The sequence below is a fragment of the Paroedura picta genome, chromosome 1 (assembly GCF_049243985.1).
Source record: "Paroedura picta isolate Pp20150507F chromosome 1, Ppicta_v3.0, whole genome shotgun sequence".
NCBI lineage: Eukaryota > Metazoa > Chordata > Lepidosauria > Squamata > Gekkonidae > Paroedura > Paroedura picta.
In genome coordinates this window covers 44963233-44985185 of record NC_135369.1, presented here as the reverse complement: position 1 = coordinate 44985185, position 21953 = coordinate 44963233, and the positions used below count along the sequence as shown (strand labels likewise).

General features: G+C 41.8%; 1 protein-coding gene and 1 long non-coding RNA gene across 3 annotated transcripts in view; both read right to left on the bottom strand.

Annotated features, from left to right (window-relative positions):
• Positions 1-21953, bottom strand: part of LOC143837083 (phosphofurin acidic cluster sorting protein 2-like) — a 179746-nt gene that overhangs the window by 135261 nt on the left and 22532 nt on the right. The gene's annotated exons all lie outside the window — the stretch shown is intronic.
• Positions 931-20759, bottom strand: LOC143837103 (uncharacterized). The gene is made up of 3 exons (XR_013230917.1): positions 19322-20759; positions 1476-1552; positions 931-1339 (listed from the first exon to the last, which is right to left on the bottom strand). It is a non-coding gene; the product is annotated as an uncharacterized LOC143837103 (long non-coding RNA).

The following is a 21953-nucleotide window of genomic DNA, read 5'->3' as shown; positions in this document are numbered from 1 at the left end:
TGGTCTCTGATAGAAATAGGTGGCACTCCAAACTATGCATCAGACAGAAGGGAAATACCACAAGTTTACAGGAATCTTTACTTCCTTTGTCTGCAAAAGAAAGTTATGTATGGCCTTTCCTCCTGTAAAACTATCAAAAGACACAAGAGGCTTCTTGGAGTTTGCACACAGCAATCTTAGTCATTATAGTAAGCTCTTACATAAGGAGGAGCATTTTGATCATTTTACTGTTTAAAAAAAAGATGACAAGACAATTTCCACTAAGCTTGAGAGATCAGGTGGTAACAGCATTATTTTTCATAATGAAATCTCACAGCACACTTGCCTTCTCTACACAGGGCGTAATTCCTCCATGGAACTGTGCCAGGGTCTTAGAAAACAAATATCACGGCCACAGTCTTTTGACATCTGTCACCACTTCTCCTCTCACTAGAAACATATGCTGCTGTCAGAGCTTGGGTAAGAAGCTGATGCCTCAGTAGTTATTTCTAGTTGACAACATGCTTTGACACAGCAACTGCTCAAAGTCTCCAGTGTTCAGCATGACTTCCCACAAACCAGAGGAATATCTGTCTCTGCCAGAGAAGCTGCCACACAAGCTCTTGAAGGCTTTTTTCTCTCTCTCTCTTTCTCTTTTTGCTTTGCCGATAACATTTGACACACTTTAATGGTCCTACAAGAAACCAGCATGTGTAGGGAATCTGTCCGAATGCAATACACAGCCCAAGTCACCACAGGCTGGAGCTGATAAGAGCCAGCATTTGTTCTAACTCTCCAGTTGCCTCCAACACATACAGACAAGGCGAATGACCCAGCTGCGCTAATTCAGGCAGAAGATGGCTTAACAGGAACCTGGATCTCTGTGTAAGGAGATCTTTCAAGCCAGCCGTTTGCCAGTGGTTTTAGAAAACACAACAAACACTAGACACATTTATGCACCAAACCTCAGCCTCCAGGCTTTATTCTACAGAGAGAAAGAGAGAGAGAATGAGAACAAGAACATTAGGCTAAAGAACAAGAGAGAAAATAATCCAAAAAAGCATTACAATATTGCAATTGTTTCTGGTGGGGGAGCAATTCCCTAAAGCTGTAAAAACATTGATTCTGCTTGAGATGCTCTTGGCTATAAGGCAGGGCTGGCCAAACCTGTGGCTCTCCAGATGAACATGCACTATAAGTCCCATGAGCCCTTGCCAGCATTATGCTCGCAGGGGCTCATGGTAGTTGTAGTCCATAGACATCTAGAGAACCACCCACCATTTCACCACCCCTGCTTAAGGTAACCAAACTGCTGTGGATCCAGTTTTGACCTTCAACATTCCTTCAGACTTCTGAGGTTCTGAAAGGGAAAGACAGACAACCTGTGAGGAAGTATAGCTGTTGCTAGGAAAGGGTATTCTCCCAACCCCATTTCCTGAAGGCCACTTCATAAAATACACAGAAGCAAATCCAAGTTCCCAGAACAGCATACTTACTTAAAAAAAATAATTCCAAACATGTTTGGTTGCATTCACACGTTACACATTTCTATAGCGGATTGTTAGGTGTTCACCTAAAAAACAAATAACATGCATTTACTGTATCTTAAGTGGGAAAAGAGATTGAGTAAAAGAGTCCGGCCTGTAGTTGTGCTTTTTACAAGCGGCCACATCAGCTGTTTATGCCTGCAGATGAAACTGCTGATAAAGACACCAGCAGAAAAGATTGGTTATACAATTGGCAGTCCTAGTTGGAAGGCCTGAGATTAGATAAGATTAAAGGTGACGTTGGGAATTTGGGTACAAAATGGCTGAAACAGTGCAATATAAAGGGAAGAACAGAAAACCTGTCACAATCTGGATCCATGTTAACAGATTTTCCGAAGACTTAATTTGTAGATATCAAGCATAAGTTTCTGTAGGCCATTACCTTCCTCTAGAAAATGCTAAGGGGATTGTTAGCTGCAAACCAGAAATACCAGTTGTTGGACTCTTCAAAACATAATAAATATGGATTACCCATGTGTATAAAGGAGTGGTGTATTATCCACTCTTGATTCAAACCACTGGAGAATGGGGAAATAATGGGCTGGCTTGCTATATTTCTTAGTACACCAGCACAAACACAAGAATGATCAGTGGAAGATGCCGCCTCAAGATTTATAACAAAACTGACTGAACTACTGGTGCTGAACAGAAGCCGCGTGCCAAGCACTGTCTGCAAGCCATAACTCTCAGCAACAAGAAACAGCAATATTCAAGAGAAACCTTGTGCCCACTCAGTGAACAACGAATGGATTCGGGGCAAAAACAAATACATGGCAAAAGGAAAGAATCTGAGACACCAACTATTTTCAGGGCATGGGGAAACCACTACAAATAGTATGGCTGCACTCAGAAGCCCAGCTGGTGGGTGGGGTTTGGTTTGGATCCAGCAGCTAGGATCTGGACCACAACAGTTTTTCCTAAGGATGTATACTAAATAAAAACTGCACTATATCTCAATTGGATAAATGTTATGGGAATTGAGTATCTCATGCCAATACTTGTACAGACTATAACCTATTCTCCACCCAGATTTCCCCAACCTGTTTCAGAGACGGGGAGACCAATATACTGCCTTGCAGAGACTGGATGCAATCAGTCCATTTGATTTCCTCCACCAAGAAAAACGCTCTGGGAGAAATTCATTCTAAAGTTTCAATAGGCAGAAAACCACAAAAGAAAGTGTAAGAAGTGAATAAATTTTCATTGCAAGGGAAAGCACGTGTCATACACCCTTGGTAATTAATAAGGAATGGCCTAATGGTGCAGACAAATTAGCTCCAAACAAATTAATTTCTTCAGCTCAGGGACAAGTGTTTGTATTGTAGAAACAGCTTGTCTCAACTCAAGAACAATAATCCAACTCTTCATAAGCATCGTACTGCTTCCTGTCCCCATTGAAAATAACTCCTTCTAATAGGTACACTGACCTATTTTGTTTTTCAAATGTATACTGGGCTTTTCAATGCAAGTTCTCAATAACACAAAAAGACAAGGTAACATTAAACAAACTACTATTAACAGAGGAGACACTGAACAAAATTGACAAAATTGTTCCAAGTTCCTGAGCTTCAAAACCAAGTTAATAGGCATCAGTGTGACCAGATGCCTGAGATTTTTCCAGCCCTGATGAGACAGATATATAGTGTGACAAGTATGTTTACTTTCTTTGACTGCACCCATGATCCCATGAGCAAATGTTATGCTCCTTCTCCCGCTATGCACTACTTTTCCTGCTTGGGTGTGTGTTATACTTTTAGCCAAGTAGCTGAGGACAATCTTTACTACCATCTGCCTACTAGAAAGCACTGGGCTCACTTTCCATATCTCTTTAAGATGATGCTGGTAGTTGTGCTACAAACTTAATTGGTTTAGCAGTAATTCTTTTCCCCAGGAAAACCTATATCTACATTTCTGTCTAAGTGCTCTGTAAGAATTCTCGAAGGAACACCACCAATTTTAGTGTACATAGGACTTCTGATATCACTTGTATTTCCTGGTATAACACAACCAAAGAAAAAAGAGAGACAGAGACAACCACATAATGCAAAACTCTGGCAATAAGGCTAGAGATTTCACATGCCATAGAAATGCAGGCATATAACCTTGTACATGCATCATAACACACAAGGGTGAACACCTTTGCTTTTACAAATACTGAGCTGCACAAAATACCTGGCAAACAGAATAAGAAAGCATAGCCCTACGCAAGGATTCCAAGAAAGCTAAGTAGGAGCATAAGGAATGGATCTTCCCTTGCAGTTCCCTCACAAAGATGCTTATCCAAAGTTGATTTTAGAATACAAGGAAGGAAGATTAATTGTCTTCTACATTTTTGTCATCAGTCTAGTTGCCCTAGTTACCAGATCCGTGGTATCTAAGGCAACCATGCTTCATAGGGCAAGGACAACACAATAATAAGCTTTAAACTACATATAAAAATTTCATACCATATAGAATAAGGCTCAAGTGGGAATTTTTGCACACTATTTAATTTTAGTTTAAATCTTATTTTATTGTATGTTTAAATTAATGTTATTATGTTTATATGTTGTACACCACCCTGACCCGGTCCACTGGGAGGGAAACAGAAATCTAATAAATATTATTATTATTAATAATAATAATAGGAATGATAGGAATAGTAATAATAGTAATAATAGTAATAGAATTTAAGTTTGTGGGGGGGATTGTTACAGCTTGTGAAACATCTTCTCAGCATCATTTCACCTGCAAAGCTGACAGGAACACACTGCATGTTACCAATTGTAGACTGTGTAGATCCCATTTTCCCCCCATGTTCATTAAGCTCAATATTACTCTCTCTCTCCCTACTCTGATGGAATGAAATATGGGGAGTGGGAAATTAAGCCAGAAACAGTATCTCAATTCACCATTGTTTTGGCATTAGAAATAGCCCAGATCAGGGAATATATATGTTTTCCTGCTTTTCATCTCTGCAAAGAGATCAATGCAAATAAGTCCAATTATGCCATGCAAGTTTACAAGACACCCCAAAGTTTCTAGTGCCCACTTCTGTTATCCTTTTTTATGAAATGACAAGCACATCTTCTATAGAAGTTGTTACCTGAGGATCCCAAAGCGGCACTATTACAAGTTTACCACTTAAGCAACTACTTTGCCTAATTCAGTATAGGTTGAACAGCTGGATACAAATGGAAGCCTCTTTCCATCTTTGAGGACCATTCCCTTTATCTCAGCAACATTTCATAACAAAGGACACCCTTTTCAATATCATTACAAGGGTGACACTGAAAATACGGAAACTTTATTCGTTATGTCAGGGATAGCCAAACTGTGGCTCTCTAGATGTCCATGGACTACAATTACTATGAGCCTCTACCAGCATGTGATGAGCAGGGGCTCATGGTGATTGTAGTGCATTGACATCTGGAGAGTGACAGTTTGACCTCTCCTGCTCTAAGTGAAACCCTGTAGATTCTTATTCACTATTTTTTAAAGAACACTCTCCCTTCTGAAGCAGAAAAATAAACAATCCAAAACTTGGGATAAAGTAATATCTCAAGGATCTGTTTTCTAAACAATCAGCTTTATTCAGGGAAGCAGATGTTCATTAGCTTGGGCAATGCACATGTTTGGTAGCTTAAGTTCAGCCAATGCACAACTTAAATAATAAACAACAACAGCATAACTGGGGAACTTGGTTCAAATCCAGTTAAAACATCTGCCAAGATGGACAGCAAGTCCATATCATTACTGAGGGATTTGGGAGGGGCTGTGGCTCAGTGACAGAGCATCTGTTTCACATGCAAAAGACAATGATTCAATCCCTGGCATCCTTCCTTAAAGGAATGCAGGTAGCAGATGTTGGAAAAGGCACTTCTCTGCCTGTCAAATTAGAGAATATTGGGCTAGATGGACAAGTGATATGACAACGTAAAGTAGCTTCATGTATGCACCAAATCCTCCTAGGAAACACTGAAAACCGAAAAATTACTCATTCATTCCTGCTTCACCTCTTCTCCTGCCTCTTATCCCTTATGCAACTTCTTATCTTATTATTGATAAAAGCATATTGCCAATTATTTTAGCCAAAACATTTTTGAATGCAAAACAACTTTCATTTAAAAACAGAGTGGAAAACAAGCAGCAGTAGCTACAGGAAGCCTTCCATCCGCCTCCACAAATACATGGACACAGAGCAATACCCTGGTTCTGGCAATCAAAGCCAAACCACCTGCATGATATCTTGTACCCCATATTAGCTTGTTCAATCACACTCCATCCACCTGTAGTGACATCTCCTGAGAAAACAAGGACACTCAAGAGAAAGCAGACTGAGTAGTTCCATTAATGGCATGCCCAACACCACAGGCATTCAAAATAAAATACATCGGTTATTTGAACAGATTCCAATTTTTAAAAATAATTAAAAGTATGTGCAGATCCATCGGGGAAATCACACAGCAAACATTCAAAAACCCTAAGGTATGTGTTTTTCAAGGAAATAAAAGTCTAGCCTTTACAACCAACTTCAAAGCTTCTAAGTTCAATCAATTTGTTTAAAAGTCCAAGGAAAAAAACAGGCAAGACCTCACATTGTTACCAGCACAAGCTAAAGCTTCACAAGACACATGGTTCCCTTAATTCAAAGGACTCCTGCTGAAATTCATCTCTCTCGAAGACGCTACTTAATTTCTGTTAAAACCGTGGCATTACTGCAAAGAAAAAGCAGGCTGAAAAATTGGATGGAAGAGAACACAAACGGAGTGCAACCCACACTCTGTATACCATTTCTTGCCACTATATAAACTAGAACATTTATGGTATGTGAGCATCACAACTTTTGCTTCCTAATGGTTGCTTTCCAAACAACTCCAGTGTCATCTACCATATTCGGGGAGGGGGGGAATATTATGACATGTTTATTTTCATCTGGGTAACTCATATGCTGGCTCATGATCTTAAACTGTGACATGGTTTAAAGTAAAATGGTTTACCCTTCCACATCGTTGTGGCAAATTACATATGAGTGCTAGATTTTGAAAAAAAATGTAATTAAATCATGGCTAGTTCCTGGGATTTTACTATATTATCCTTCAAGATGTGCACCTTTATTTATTTATTTACTTTCTTTATAGCCGACCATCCTCACTGAGTCTCAAGGCAGATTACTAAATTTACATCAATGCAAATATGAACACTATGAGACATTCACTACACAGTGCAATAAGATTGGATTATGAGAAAAACACTGTAATAAGAAGTATCTTTAACCGTTCCTGTGGAGCGAATAAAGGAGTAAGGGCTAAAGGGGAGGAGACAGGGCGGGCTCTGTCCGGGAACACGGCTCCCCATTGGCTGGTTGGCCCGGCCTTGCCTGGGCTGGCCGGGGAGTCGCCACTCAGAGGAAGAAGCCTTCCCAGGGATAAGTCCTCCGGCTGGCTTCCCCTCGCCCAGGGAGCCTTCTGCCGGGCCCTGGGGCAGGCTCGCCTGCCCCTGGGCCCAGCAGAAGGCCACAAAGCCCGTCGCCACCGTCCCGAGCCTTCTGCCGGGCCCTTGGGCAGCCTCGCCTGCCCCTGGCCCCGGCAGTAGGCCGCAAAGCCCGCCGCCCCCTTTCAGAGCCTTCTGCTAGGCCTTGGGGCAGCTGAGCCTGCCCCTGGGCCCGGTAGAAGGCCACAAAGGCCCCTTTCAGGCCACCTACCTGACTCTGTTCCTGCCTTCCTCCCAGCATTCCCTTTATCCTTCCCTTCCTCCCAGCATTCCCTTTGTCCTTCCCTTCCTTCCTTCCTTCCTTCCTCCCTCCTATCTGCCTCTTTCTTGCTACCTGTTTCTCTCCCTCTTCTTCTGTCACTATCTTCCTCCCTTTCTTTCTGTCTTTCTCTCTGTCTCTCTTTCCTCCTTCCTTCACCCCATCCCTCCTCCAATCCACCATGCTAGAGCCCGCTGTATTTTGGCCACAGCAGGCTTAATATCTAGTATAGCATAAGAGATACAAAACTGACAGAAACAAGAAAAATATGGTAGGAAGGACAAGATGAAGCTGACAATAAATCCTGCCTTTGTAAAACTATCCTCCTGAACAATTCCATTTTACCCACAACCCTCTCCCCTCTATTAAAAGGTCATTTTTTCAATTAACCCAATTAAAGAAACAAAATTTAGGTACCCCAAATTAGGACAATGACATTGCAAGGATGAGGCAATAAAAGGAAGAACAAATCTATTACAATCAGTTCCATCTTGACAGCACTGAGAAATTTCAGTTTTGTTTTCAATCTGTATGCCATTCCATTGGCCTCTTTTTTTTTACATTTTACCAACATTAGTACTGCTACCATTTAACATCCTACAATCAAAGTAACTTGATAAGAAATATGGATTTAATTACAGATAACAGCATTACTTTCTTTTGTGGAAATTATAGAGTGTGGAGTGGGGAAAAGACCTGTACTTCATCAGTACTTACAAATTAAGTCATACTTATCACATCAGATGAGAAAACATAGTGAGCTCAGATCTTTAACTCATTTTGAAGAGCTAATTAACACTAAGAACTGAACGGTTATTGAGAAAAGCAGTATTCTGTTATCTCTGGATGGCCAGTTAGATTCACCTTTTGTATGCATTATAAGAATACTGATCCTTGCTCACAACCCCCTAAGGAAACATGGAAAAATTTATAATCAGACAGAGAGGAAGTTGGTCCTCTGTAACATAAATCTTCCCAAATTTCTTTTAGATATTTGTAGTCAAGTATTCCATCCAGCTTGATCTTGCCAGATTCCTCTCTCCAATACAGCCCCCGCCTTGCATGGCTTTTGTCTAGTCCCACAGTCTACAATATAACATCTTATATTTTTAGAAAGGGGGTTCCTTCCTCTTTTACCATATAAAAATGATCATTAGATACTCACCATGAATGGTCCTTCTCCATTGAAGGGGAAAGGAGAACAAAAGTGGGAAGATAAGTGTCTGTTTGCCTACTGTTATATTGTTGTTGTTCTTGTTCTCAAAATCTTGTTATTGGTTCAATTAGTTAAACCTTAAGTTATGTAGGCTATTGGAGTTACCAAACTGAATCAATGGCCAACTACACCTAATGGCAACAGGGAGACAAACTTCTTAAGTCCTGCCTCCCTGACAGACTGGTGGAAATCGCCCAGAGATGTCGTGTGTCGTCCACCCCCCCCCCCCAAGAGGGAGAATGACTGACTTTCCTATCTAAAGAAAAGTTCCTCATGCCCCCAAACTCTTGTTGGTCTGGAAGGTGGTACTCGATTCAAATCTAGCTGTTCTATTCCAGGCCAACATGACTACCCTTTGAAACCATCTTCAAAACAGAGATGATCTGATCACCTATTTCTGTTAATTGCATTAAAAAAATAAATCACTGGGATATCAGAAAAATCTTTACTTGAAGATTTAAATACATATTGATATATTTAATTTTTTAAAATGTACATTTTCACACACTGAACAAATGACAGCAGAATCCCATCAAAAGAAACAGACTTCTATAGTCATTAGAGCTCCTGAGTTAGATTCTGCCAGTTTTTCTTCCTGTTCTTGTATATTCTTTTTTTTTACAGTAGCCTGTCTTGCCTAGCTTTTGCCTGCACAAGTCCTATGATCCCCAGGATTGTATTTTAGAAGTTCAGAAGGGACCATCTTCCTCTTTCGCATGCAGATAAGCTGATAGAATCCAACTTTGCAAATATGCACTCTCAGACCCAAAACAGCATGCTACTTGAAGGGCCATCATTTCAAAGTAGCCCTTAATGAATTTTTCATATGATGACCATCAGAAGTCTGTTTAAATAAACATACAAAGAAAGAATCCCACTATTTTTCTACAGGGGAAAATGCAACTATGTAATGCAGGGGTGGTCAACCTGTGGTCCTCCAGATGTCCATAGACTACAATTCCTATGAATTGTACAATACCCTTGATGTAATGGACAACCTCCGCTGCCAGCTGGACCGAGGCGGGTCAGCACTGCTTGTACTACTAGATCTGTTAGTTGCCTCGCCAACGCCAGGATATGAGGAACAGCCCTCAAATGGCTGGTCTCCTTCCTCCACAGTCATGGACAGAGGGTAGAAATAGGAGAGAGAATTTCCAACCGTAACCAGCTTACATGCGGAGTCCCACAAGGAGCAGTCCTCTATCCTATCTTATTTAACATCTTCATGAACCCTCTTGCCCAGCTAGTGTGGAGGTTTGGGCTGGGTTGTCACCAATATGCAGATGACACCCAGCTCTTCCTCCTGATGGATGACCGCCCTGAAGAAAGTTTGGTGTAGTGGTTAGGAGTGCGGACTTCTAATCTGGCATGCTGGGTTCGATTCTGCGCTCCCCCACATGCAACCAGCTTGGTGACCTTGGGCTTGCCACGGCACTGATAAAACTGTTCTGACCGAGCAGTGATATCAGCACTCTCTCAGCCTCGCCCACCCCTCAGGGTGTCTGTTGTGGGGAGAGGAATGGGAAGGCGACTGTAAGCCGCTTTGAACCTCCTTCAGGTAGGGAAAAGCGGCATATAAGAACCAACTCTTCTTCTTCTTCGGAATCTCCCCCAGAATCCTTAACCAGATGTTTGGAAGCAGTGACAAAGTGGCTCAAAAAGAGTTGTCTGACGCTCAACACCATCAAAGACAGAGGTCCTGTGGCTGGGTAAAAAGGGACCAAGCAAGGAAGCGTGGTTGCCCAAACTGGACGGAGTGCGACCAGCAGTAGCCCCTTCTGCCAGAAATCTGGGTGTGATCCTTGATGCTTCCCTTTCTATGGAGGCGCAGTTCATGAGAGTGGCACAGCAAGCCTTCTACCACCTACGCCAAGCTAAGCTACTAGCGCCCTACTTGGCCCCAGAACACCTAGCCACAATGATCCATGCAATGGTCACCTCTAGACTGGATTTCTGCAACTTACTCTATGCAAGCCTACCCTTATCCTTGATCCAAAAACTGCAATCAGTTCAGAATACTGCAGCCAGGATTCTCACAAATACACCATGGAGATCCCACACCCAGCTGGTACTCTAACAACTCAACTGGCTCCCAATTGAATTCTGGATTAGGCTTAAGGTTCTGGTAATTACTTTCAAGGCCATACGTGGCCTGGGCTCAATATACCTGCCTATCTGCCTATATCCCCAAAAGAGCACTATGTTCTGCCACCGCCAACTGACTAGTAATCCCTGGCCCCAAAGAAGTATGTTGGACCTCAACAAGGGCCAGAGCCTTCTCTGTACTGGCCTCCACCTGGTGGGACGAGCTCCCTGGAGAGATCAGGACCCTGGTTGAACTCCCAGAACTCTGCAAAACCTGCAAAAGGGAGCTCCTTCACCAAGCATTCAACTGAGGTTAACCGGACCTAAAAATATCTGGTGGTTCCCTTCATGTCATCCCCTCAATAATCTGAATGATTCTGACCTCCCAGGGGCTCTGTTAAAGTTGTTCTATTGAAAAACTATTCAATGAATTAAATATGGTAATCTGTTAAAATTATATTATTGTTAAACTTATATTCATTGTTAGAATTGTTACTGATATGTTGTGCTGTGACTGTTATTTATTATATGATGTCCCATGTATCCCATGATGTTCCATGTAAACTGCCCTGGGCTATATGGGTGGATAGTATAAAAATCTAAGAAAATAAATAAATATTTAATCATTTTAAAAAGGTCCCAAAACATAATACTTCTATCATCCTAATGTTTTAATTTTAAGAACAGTAGTGACAACAGCGATTCTATAGTAGGCAGTTTTACCTTACATCTTTCGAGCCTCAGAACACCCTAAAACAATGGCCATTCTAACTCAAGCTGACTCAAACAAGCATATGTCTTTGTAACAGACATGTTCTGAAATCAAAGTATCTTTACTCAGTTACTGAACTTGCAATATTGCTTTGATTCCTTCAGCTCTGTAACTTCTTGCCCTTTTTAAAAAAGATCACAGAGGAGAAGAGAACTCTAGCATCTCAGTAATGAAAAAAAAGGCAGAAGTACATTCTGGTGCATAAATATTTTTTTCATATTTCAGGAAACTGTTTTCATTTTTGCTGTCATCCTGATAAAAAGCTGGTTGAAAGGCATCAGTTACCCAGCCGGAACCTTTGATCCAAGCTCCACTTTGGAGAAGAGGAAAAAATGACAGCTTAATCAAATATGATTTTGCAATGCCTTTCTAAGAGTCAGAATATGCAATGCTTGCCGAGTACACAGGCTCAATTTAGTGATTCCAAAGAGTAGGTGATACTCTACTTGAATAGGTTTGTTGTTATGTTCTTGTTGGTTTTTATGAACTGGGAACATCGAACATGCTCAAGGCCTAATTAATTCTCTACATGTGTATGGGGTAATCTTCTTTCACAGAAAAGCTCAGTGGTCCCTATGTACAGAAGTGTTTGGATCATACTTGGGGGTCTCAATGAAGTATGTCAATTTAATGACATTTAAAAAAAAAGAGAGGGGAACAGTTTGCAGATTTACATAAAAACAAAGGGCAGAATTTCATAAATATTTACTATGATGATCATAGAATCATCAAGTTGGAAGGGACCTCCTAGGTCATCTAGTCCAACCCCCTGCACTATGCAGGACACTCACAACCCTATCGCTCATCCACTGTAACCTGGCACCCCTTTGCCTTCACAGAATCAGCCTCTCCATTAGAGAGAGCACCAGCCTCTGTTAAAAAATTTCCAAAGATGGAGAACCCATCACCTCCCGAGGAAGCCTTGGGAAAAACCGCTCTGTCAGGAACTTCTTCCAGATGTTTAGACGGAATGTAGACGGATGATGATGTAGCTTCAATATTTTTAGAAAATAAAGAGATGCAAAGAAATACAGTGAAGCATCTGGGCGAGCAGTCCACGGCAGCCCAATTGGCCACTTGGCCCCTGAGTGGCACTCGGAGGGGACCAATCAGGAGCCGCTTTGCGGCTCCTGATTGGTCCCCACAGAGTTTTTGTCCCGGACTGGTCCCGCCCTAACTCCTCCCCAGGAGCCCTTAGCCTTTTATTTAATCCGCTCCGCAAGAGCGGTTTAAAGATTGGTCAGTGGAAAAAGGAAACCAAGCCAACAAAGAGTACAATGGTTGGACACAATCAAGATGGACACCAGAATACTGCACGGCTGAAGGAGGCAGTGTAGAATCATGGATCGTGGCAACAGCTGCGGCATGGGATCACCAAGAGTCAGACACAACTGAATGGCTGATAACAACAACGAACAGGTCAGTCTCCAATCTGCCTTTCACAGGAAAAATAATTAAATGTAGTAAATGTGTAGTAATTCCCTGGTTTTCTGGATGAGTCATGACACTTTTCCATATGACTCCAGGCCTATCTATGGAACAGAGATGACTATCTATGGAACAGAGAGAGCCAGTTTGGTGTCGTGGTTAGGAGTGCGGACTTCTAATCTGGCATGCCGGGTTCGATTCTGCGCTCCCCCACGTGCAGCCAGCTGGGTGACCTTGGGCTCGCCACGGCACTGATAAAACTTTTCTTACCGGGCAGTGATATCAGCGCTCTCTCAGCCTCACCCACCCCACAGGGAGAGGAATGGGAAGGCGACTGTAAGCCGCTTTGAGCCTCCTTCGGGTAGGGAAAAGCGGCATATAAGAACCAACTCTTCTTCTTCTTCTTCTTCTTTTCAAAATTTATTATTAAATAAATATAAGGTATTGCAAGATGCTAAAGAAAGAGGATGTTTTGGCTTACCAGATTTGAAAACAAGTTTTGATACACGTTGCCTTGTATGGTTGAAAGAATAGTTAATGAAAAATAAAAGTTTGCTAGAATTAGAGGATACAGAACAAATACAAGGCCACGCTTTGTTTAAAAACTGCTGTGGATTTCAACTCAAGAAGCTTTTATAAATGTCAAATGTTCATGAAGGATAAGTGGCTAACCTACCAAGAGTATAAAATGAAATCAAGAGAAAACTATGCACAATTACTAGAAATATTTAAAGTAGATTAAAAACTACATAACTTTGAAGATGCTAAAACTGTATTTGAGATGGAATTATATACAAGGTGGACATATTATTGCAAAAATATTTAAACTTTTATTGAAATATGACAGAAAACGAACAGGTGAAATATGTATGATAAAATGGAGTGGGGAGTTTAGATATAATGTACAAACAGAACAGTGGGAAACAATGAGGTTAAAGGGGATTAAATTTACAGTAAATTCTAGTCTTGAAGGATTTTTTGAATAAAATGATGTATATGCAATATATGACTCCAGATAAATTGGGTGTAAGGTATAAAATTACAGCAAATAAATGCTAGAAATGTTAACAATATGAAGGAAAGTCCACCATCTGTGGTGGACTTATAGTAATGCAAAGAAATTTGGATAAAAATACTTGGATAAATGCAAAATACATACAAAGGACCATCAGTACGCATTAACATTGTTCTCCCCAGTGTTCTATAGTTACATAATGTTGTTGTTGTATTATTATAAACTGAGTTATTTGTATAATTCCTGTTTGATGTAAACCTCTCTGAGCCTTCGGGGAGGGCAGTATATAAATATAATAAATAAATAAAAGTTCTTAAGATATGATAACAACAGCAATACTATTATATGCTCAGAACTGGAAAAATATGAGAATACCTACAACTGAGGACTTGCTACTGAAGATGCTAAGCCTACGTCACTGATTAAACAAAAGATAACTATATTTATGACTAATTGGTGACCCCGTATAGACCTCTTACATGAAAGTAGGTGGGATATAATATGATGATTTGTGGTTTTGGGAATTAAAGAATTTTTCCTTGTCCTTAAAAAAATAATTTTAATCTTAATAAAAGTAAGTAATATTTTTATAAATTTATAAATTTGAATTATTGGGTGATTGGTTATGTCCTGGCCGACTGGAAATTCAAAACCTTATTGTGATGAATGTAACATCAGTTCTTTATTCTTTTTTATTCTTTTTCCTGTTTTAAAAATATATGCTCTTTAGAATCTTTATTGTTCTATATTAAAAGCTCTCAATCAAATATTTTTTAAAAGGCATTGTGGAGCTCTCTTCTGTCATGCTCCAATTTCATTTCCACTAGGACTGCCTTCCTACTCTTGCTGGAAGATGCTAGTATCAAGTAGAGACTTGAGATTTCTCCATTCGCTCCCCTACATTGGCCTTTCCTTTGCTCCACACTCCACACTACTTCAACAGCACTGCCTTTTTCAATGCTAACTCGCTCTGGTGAGTGGGCACACAACACTGAGGGGCCACTTCTTATTAATACCATCAAAGCCCACAGTGAGTGCAATCATGTGCTTTTAGGGTATGTTTTAGCCATGAAACAACTGTAGTAGGGAGGAAGAATAAAAAGACTTTTCATTCTTTCCTCTGCATCAGGAGAACTGCTGATCACATCCGCACAAGGCTGAAAAATCTGCTACTGCTAGCTGAGCAAACACAACCTTCATCGTCATTCCACTCACTTCCCACAGTCTTTCCCAAATTCTGATCTGTCCAGCCACCAGCCTTGCCAGAACTGTGGGAGGGACCTGGAAAGAACTCAGCTTTTCAACACTGTTTTCATGCCAAGGTGCCCTTGCTCAGCTAGCCCATCTTCTGCATTTGCATATCAAGCCTAGGGTTTTTCCTGGTAATCAACTTATAGGCTAGAAGTTTCCAGTAGCATATATACAGATACAGATTTGTGTTTATATGCTATTTGGGGGCATCCTGTTCAAGCAGCACAGAGTGTATTCAGTCAGCAGAAAAGATTTCCAAGGGTATGGCATGCCTCAGGAGGACACCACAAGGATTTCCTATTTAGAATCTAAGAACCACTGCTCAAAATGTCACAAATACCACAAGCTAAGGTTACACTGGGCTACAGTTTACAAGCTAAGGAGCCTAACATTAGGGTTCTACAAGGCCCATGAATCTATCCCGACCTTACGTATTTGCTACCTTTGTGTAGGACATGTTCCCACCCACCCCCAGCCATGACTGGAATGGCCCTGTCAGCATAGCTAACAAACAGCAGTCGCCAGAGTTGCAGCTAACCTACCACACAAGGGCTTGGAAGAGGGCATGCTGCTAGTAGCAGAGCAGAGTTTTCCAAACAGGTTCTCTGCAAAGAACTAGCCTCAGAGGAGCAGATTTAAAAATAAAACCAACAAAAAGACACTTAGCTGCTTAACACTCACTTGTGCCCATCTTAGCTGCCTTCACACTAGCTGGCTGGATGGCAGTCTGCCAAACCTCTTATTCGAAAGCATTTGTTTGCACCTGGCCGAGGTGCCTTTCTCACACAGCTAAGCGGAAGCTGGTTGTTGTGATACGATCACACGTGGACCAGGACTGAGATCAAGTGACTCAGCCACAAGGGTCTTCCCCAGCCTCCATCTGCTTCACCCACAACAGGGTGATGGATGTTCTAGGACCTTCTTATGCAATCTATTTGCTCCACCACTGAGCTATAGCCCCTCCCTTCTTAATACACCTTTATCTGCACATGACCATATAGATGGATAAAGCAGCAATTTGTTTCGGCAAAAAATGGGACGGGGGACTAAGGGAATGGGGACTCTGGTTTGATGGTTTAACAGAGTCATTATCACAATGTGTGTTGGGGGGGGGGGAGGAGAGGGCAACCTTGGTCCTCTGTTAAATGCACTGAGTTAAAGACTACTTTTCCATGCCAAAGTATGGATGATGGGAGAAACAGTTTCAAAACTTCTGGCCACAGAATCTAGGTATTGATCCCCACAGTTGATGCTGCTGTAAACTCTTTGATATTTTGCTACCACCCACTCAATTTAGCTGGTGGTATCTGTTGAGGGAAACACACACGCAGCATTCTAACATGCAGCACAACACAAAACTGTGTGCTGGACAGAGTTCATCAGCCTGGCACACTAGTAAACATTTGCTGGCTAAATAATTTTAAGTCAATATACTAAGTCGGGAGGGCCAAACTATGGCTCTTCAAGTGTCCACAGACTGCAATGACCCTGGACCCCTGTCAGCACACAGGCAAGGGCTCATGGTAATTGCAGTCCATGGACACCTGGAGAGACAGTTTGGCCTCCCCTGCACTAAGTTAAACAATACTGCTGAGTTGTACTCAAAAGATTCTAGCAGCCAAGCCACATTTGGCTTTTGCAGAGCCAAAAAGTTGTAGCCACTGGCCAAGAGGTGTTTTGTCATGTTTTTAAGACATTAGCTGGGATCAGTTCATTCTGGAGGGTTGGCTTGCTTGTTTGGACCGCCGTACAGAGCAAGAAAGTGAGCAGAATGTGAACAGAGAGTCGATAGATATGCTTATCATTTCAGAAGTGCACAGCCCTGCCCCCCACTAACCTTCCCATCTCAACTGCAATGCAAGAAGAAGGAGATTCTGAATTATGCTGTATTTAGTAGGAAATTGGAACAGTTTTTAATTGTCACAATACTAATAGGCTTCCTCATGAAATAGATCATTTACAAAAGGATTTAAGCTTTTTTTATCCACTTGGCAATTTGAAGTACATTGATTTAAATAAATCAACCTGGGACACAAGGGAAAGATTTCTTTCTAATACCATGAATAACTATAGCTACAAAGAAAAAAAACAATTACTACACTTGATGAATCTTTATATAGTATAAGGCAATTTTTTACAACACACACAAAAATCCCCTCTAAACAGAATTTGTAAAAATCTGGCACCAGTAACAGTGAACATAGGCAAACAGTTCCATTTGAATGTATCTAGCCCTACTTCATTAGATCTCAGAAGCTAAGGAGCGTCAGCCCTGGTTAGTGCTTGGATGGGAGGCCTTCACGGAGGTCCAGGATGGCTCTGCATAGGCAGGCAATAGAGGACCACTTCTGTTTGCCTCTTGCCTTGAAAACCCAACAGAGTTGTCATACGTCAGATGCAACTTGACACCACTTTCCGCCACAACTTATTAAGAGAGTAAGTCTTGTGATTTGCATAGCTCCAAGACGGCTAATGAAAATTCAAAGGGACCACAAAAAAATTTAACACAATCAATAAAAATCAACAAGCAGCTGGATAGAACAGGAAACCAACAGAGCAGTGACAGCAGCAGCAGAACTATCACTGGTTCTCAGAGCTCCAAGTACCCCTAATACCTCAGAGGAAAACTGTCTTGGCTTGTTACCAGAATGCTACAATAAGTAAGATTGCCAACTCCAAGTTTGGAAATACTTAGCAATCCGAGGGTAGAACCAAGGAGAATGGGTTTTAGGAAGGGACCTCTGTAGAATATAATGCTATGCAGTCCACCTTCCACAGCAGCCGTTTTCTCCAAGAGAAGTGGAATAAATAAGAAACACAGAGCTGAAGATTCAAAGGTCATCTAGTCTAAACCCCTGCACAAAGCAGGACATTCACAACTACTTGCCCCCAATTGGCCCAGTGGCCCCTGCTCACACTCCAGGATGCCTTGACCAGTCTGTCCCGGAGGAAAATTCCTTCCCGAACCCAAAATGGTCACCGGGGCATATAAGAAAGAGCCCCAAAGACTGAGCACGGGCTCATCCCTTCCGGCCCTCCCTCTCACACTCTGCCTAACTTCACAGAATCAGTCTTGGTGTCAGATGGCCATCTAGCCTTGGCTTAAAAACCTCCACAGCCTACCACCTCCTGAGGAAGCCTGTTTAAAATGCTTTAAAATGAATAATAATAAATACGCATGTAACCTGGGGATCCTATGTAGTTCCAGGAGAACTCCAGCCCCCACCATAAGGTTGGTAACCCTAAATATATGGAAGGAGACAGAACGCGCTTCCTGAGAGTGCAGTCAGTTCCACAATCTCTGTCCCACTATAGGAAAAGCCTCATTGCACCTAAGGCATGTCAGATGTCAACAAGCCAGTCTCTACAAAAGATCTTAAGCCGGAGCTAAACTGGATAGGCAGGAGTCACAGACAACAAATTTTTCTCCCACAAAGGAAATATTTATTTATCGTTGGCCCGTTTAGTGAAGGTCAAGCATTGGAGGCAGTGGCCAGCTTCCTGGAATTTGCCCAGGCAGATAAAAGCAGTAATCACAGCCACTGAATATTCCCCTAACTAGTGCAGCACCTTTTATACAAGGAAGACTACCGCACTGTACACAAGTGAGGGAGGGGGGAAGAAACTGGCAAGGAAGAATAAAGACAAGGCAAATCCCCAAATACATTCCCTGAAACTGATGCCAGGGTGGTGAGTAGAAGAGCACTTGCCCAACCCTCGAAGAAGGCACAGATGCTCTCAGCTCCCGTCTGGGGAAGGACTGGACACCAGTACTTTACTCAGAGCAATAGGGCTACTCCTGAACAAGCACAGAACCACAAACTGCACACAGCCGACAGCCCACAAACATGCACTACATAAGCCACATTTAGTAGAGAAAAATCTAGAGAATTAGCAGAGAAAATCCAGATTGCAAAAAACTTTCCCTGTCCACTTTCATACACACCCACGCAAGAATGAGTTCTATTTTGCCTGGATCCACACAACTTTGCCAACTAGTCTCTTTAATACAGATTTTCAGTTCAAAAAGGAACTAACTCCCCCCGCCCAAGAAAAACTAGACATCCTTCGCAGCATTTGCTGGATACCTCCTTCGGGTATAGATCTGAGACAGTACGCTGATGAAAGGGTTGAGGCAGAGATCCCCACCCACACTCCCAACCTGCCAAGGAAGCTTCTTCAGAAGAGCAAAGAAAAGCTTATCAATACAACAAGATCCACTGCCAGAAAGCAGGCCCTTTCAACTCCTCAAGCTCACACCAAGCTAATCCCAGTGACTAACTGCTTTCAAACGTACATTCCCCATCTGCGCACTCCAAGAAGCATTCTTGGATTTGTTGGTTCTTCATAAGACACCAGTCCTCGTCCAGTTCCAAGCCTCATGCACTGCTCCAATTCTAAAAGCAACATGAACAAGAAAATTAAGACTCTGCAAATCAAGGGCTTTGTTCTCCACACAGTCTGCCACCTTGCAAGAGCAAGATATGCACAAGCTGGAAAGTCAGTCCTCTTGCATACAGATCAGAATGATAAAGGATAATTAAACTAGGCCAATGGAGAGCACAGAGCAACAGCACCTGGCAGGGGATTAGGATACGTTATCTCCCCTGTGGATCATACAGCAGACATTTGAATTCAAGGGCTGACTTTTAACCTTTTTAGAACATCGAATTATTACCACATATACATGCTCCTCACAACACACAACAGCTTCCTTCTAAAACTATAGGATGTGGGGGGGGGTGCATATTCTATCATTTATAACCATCTTGCAACCCTCTGAGCTCTAAGAGGATGTGCTGTTTGACCTTCGCCTTTTGTTTGTGATAAGCCTCAAAGGGGCCCCAGATATGCAGCCATATGCATCTGACACTAATGATTTTCTCCAGAGGTTTAGGCTGCTGGTGGTGTAAACACCAGTGCGGTAATTATCCCAGGTCCCACTGGTGATAACAGCTACAGCATGAGTACAAAATCACCACCATTGGGGATAATGGGTGTATTAGTGTCACTCTCAAAGTGTGTGTGTGTGTAGAGGGGGAAGGCTGTGTGTTATTTGCCACACATCTCACAAAAGCACAGTGCAGATACTGAAAGAATTTAGCACTCTGAGAGTTCCAGCCAGTAACAGCTTGCAGGCAAAGTCTTGTGATATAAGAACTAGAATGGAAGGAGCTCTCTTGGTCAGGGGTCTGGATGCTTGTGCTCTAAATGAGTCATTTTCAGTCCATGAGTCAGGACCTTCTGGGAGATCACAGAACCCACCTGCTGGGACATAAGCCATTATACTGCCTGCACAGTTCATTATTTTTTGAACAACACCCTGAAAGTGTGTATGGTAGAGAACAAAGGCACTGCACTTCTCTTTGCTTTGTATCCCCATAAGGCGATGGGACAAGGTCACTCAAGTGATGGAGAAGATTCTCATTCTATTTCTTTAGATGGTTATGGACAATATTATGGCTCTCGTTTCTCATTTACAAAATGGGAATTGCAGCAACATTTCTGATCAGCTGCAAGGATGAATAAGAAATAACATATTGATGTTTTACTCCTTAAGGGATAACAACTCATGGCGACCCCATCCACAGATAAGCAGAGTCCATTTGCCATTGCCTTCCTCCACATAGCAACTCTTATCTTGCAACAGCAGCCGACCGTACTTAGCTTCTAAGCTGTGATGAGCTCAGCCTAAACTGGACTATTCAGGCTGCTAGGCACAGACTAGAAAGCACCATTAAATATGTCCACGAAGGAGCAGAAAAATCTAATATTTTTAAACATAAATTGTTAGATTGTTGGCTTCCACTAGCAAGGACTTTTGTTTTTACAAATAATAGTATTTTGTTTTTACAAATAGAAGTACCCCCTCCCAACATGGAAGGGCAAAGGGTAGGGGGACATTTCAAAGAAACTACTAAAATAAAAACCCAGTTTGGCAAAACAGAATTCACAGGAATATCAGAAGTAATGGAAATTCTTAGAGGATGATTAAAAAAAAACAACTATGTTGGCCTTTTTCTGATTATTATTTTGTCAGAATAAACTTCTGCATTCAGCATCAACTTGAAGCTCACCCTTTTCTGTCTCATCTCCCATTTTCACAAGCACAAAACTCCAATCATTTGTCATGCCCAGCGTCAAAAGAGCTTAATTGTTAAAACCGTCACCTCACCGTTTTATTGACAAAAGGGTTAATTGCCCCTGCATTCATTGAGATGAAAGGGTAATGTAGCAAAATAATTACTCAGCATTTATTTGTATGACTCAACAAATAGCTTGCCCTTTTCCTAGTCAAGAGAATGGCACAGAAGGGTCTGAAATGTATTTGTGAGCTCTGAAGTGCTAACCCACTGTGATGTGACACCAGTTGCTAAATGACTCAGCCATTGTTTCCACATGCAACAGAAAGATGTGCTAATGAGCTTACCCCAACAAAGCAATACAAGTGTTTACAACTGCACAGTACCACTTACAGCTCTCTTGGAAACAGGGAAAGGGCTTTGAGGGCAGCCAACCGATACTCCTAAGTAACTTATGTTCTTTTTGAAAATCTTCCCAGAAGGATTTAAATGACAAAGGGGGAAATATCCTAAAACACAAGAACAGGACGGCCAAGATCTTCTTCTGTTAAGGTTTGAAGTCAGGCATCCTGAATTTACAGCAATTGGACGGAAAGTGGTATCATTGGAGATGTACTCAAGAACTCAGCGGGGGAGTGAACCAAAATCCCAATCCTGTTCAAGGCCCTCGGGACAGAACGAACCACTGCAAGAAACAGAGCGGCTGCCCAAAACAAGATCCATGCACCAAATTCTCATTCCATAATATAATATTTAATCAAACTCACCCCGTGTCCTGATAGCATTGATTTATGTATTTCCCATATCAGTGGTGGCTACTGGTAGGAACAGGAAGATGCAAGCCTT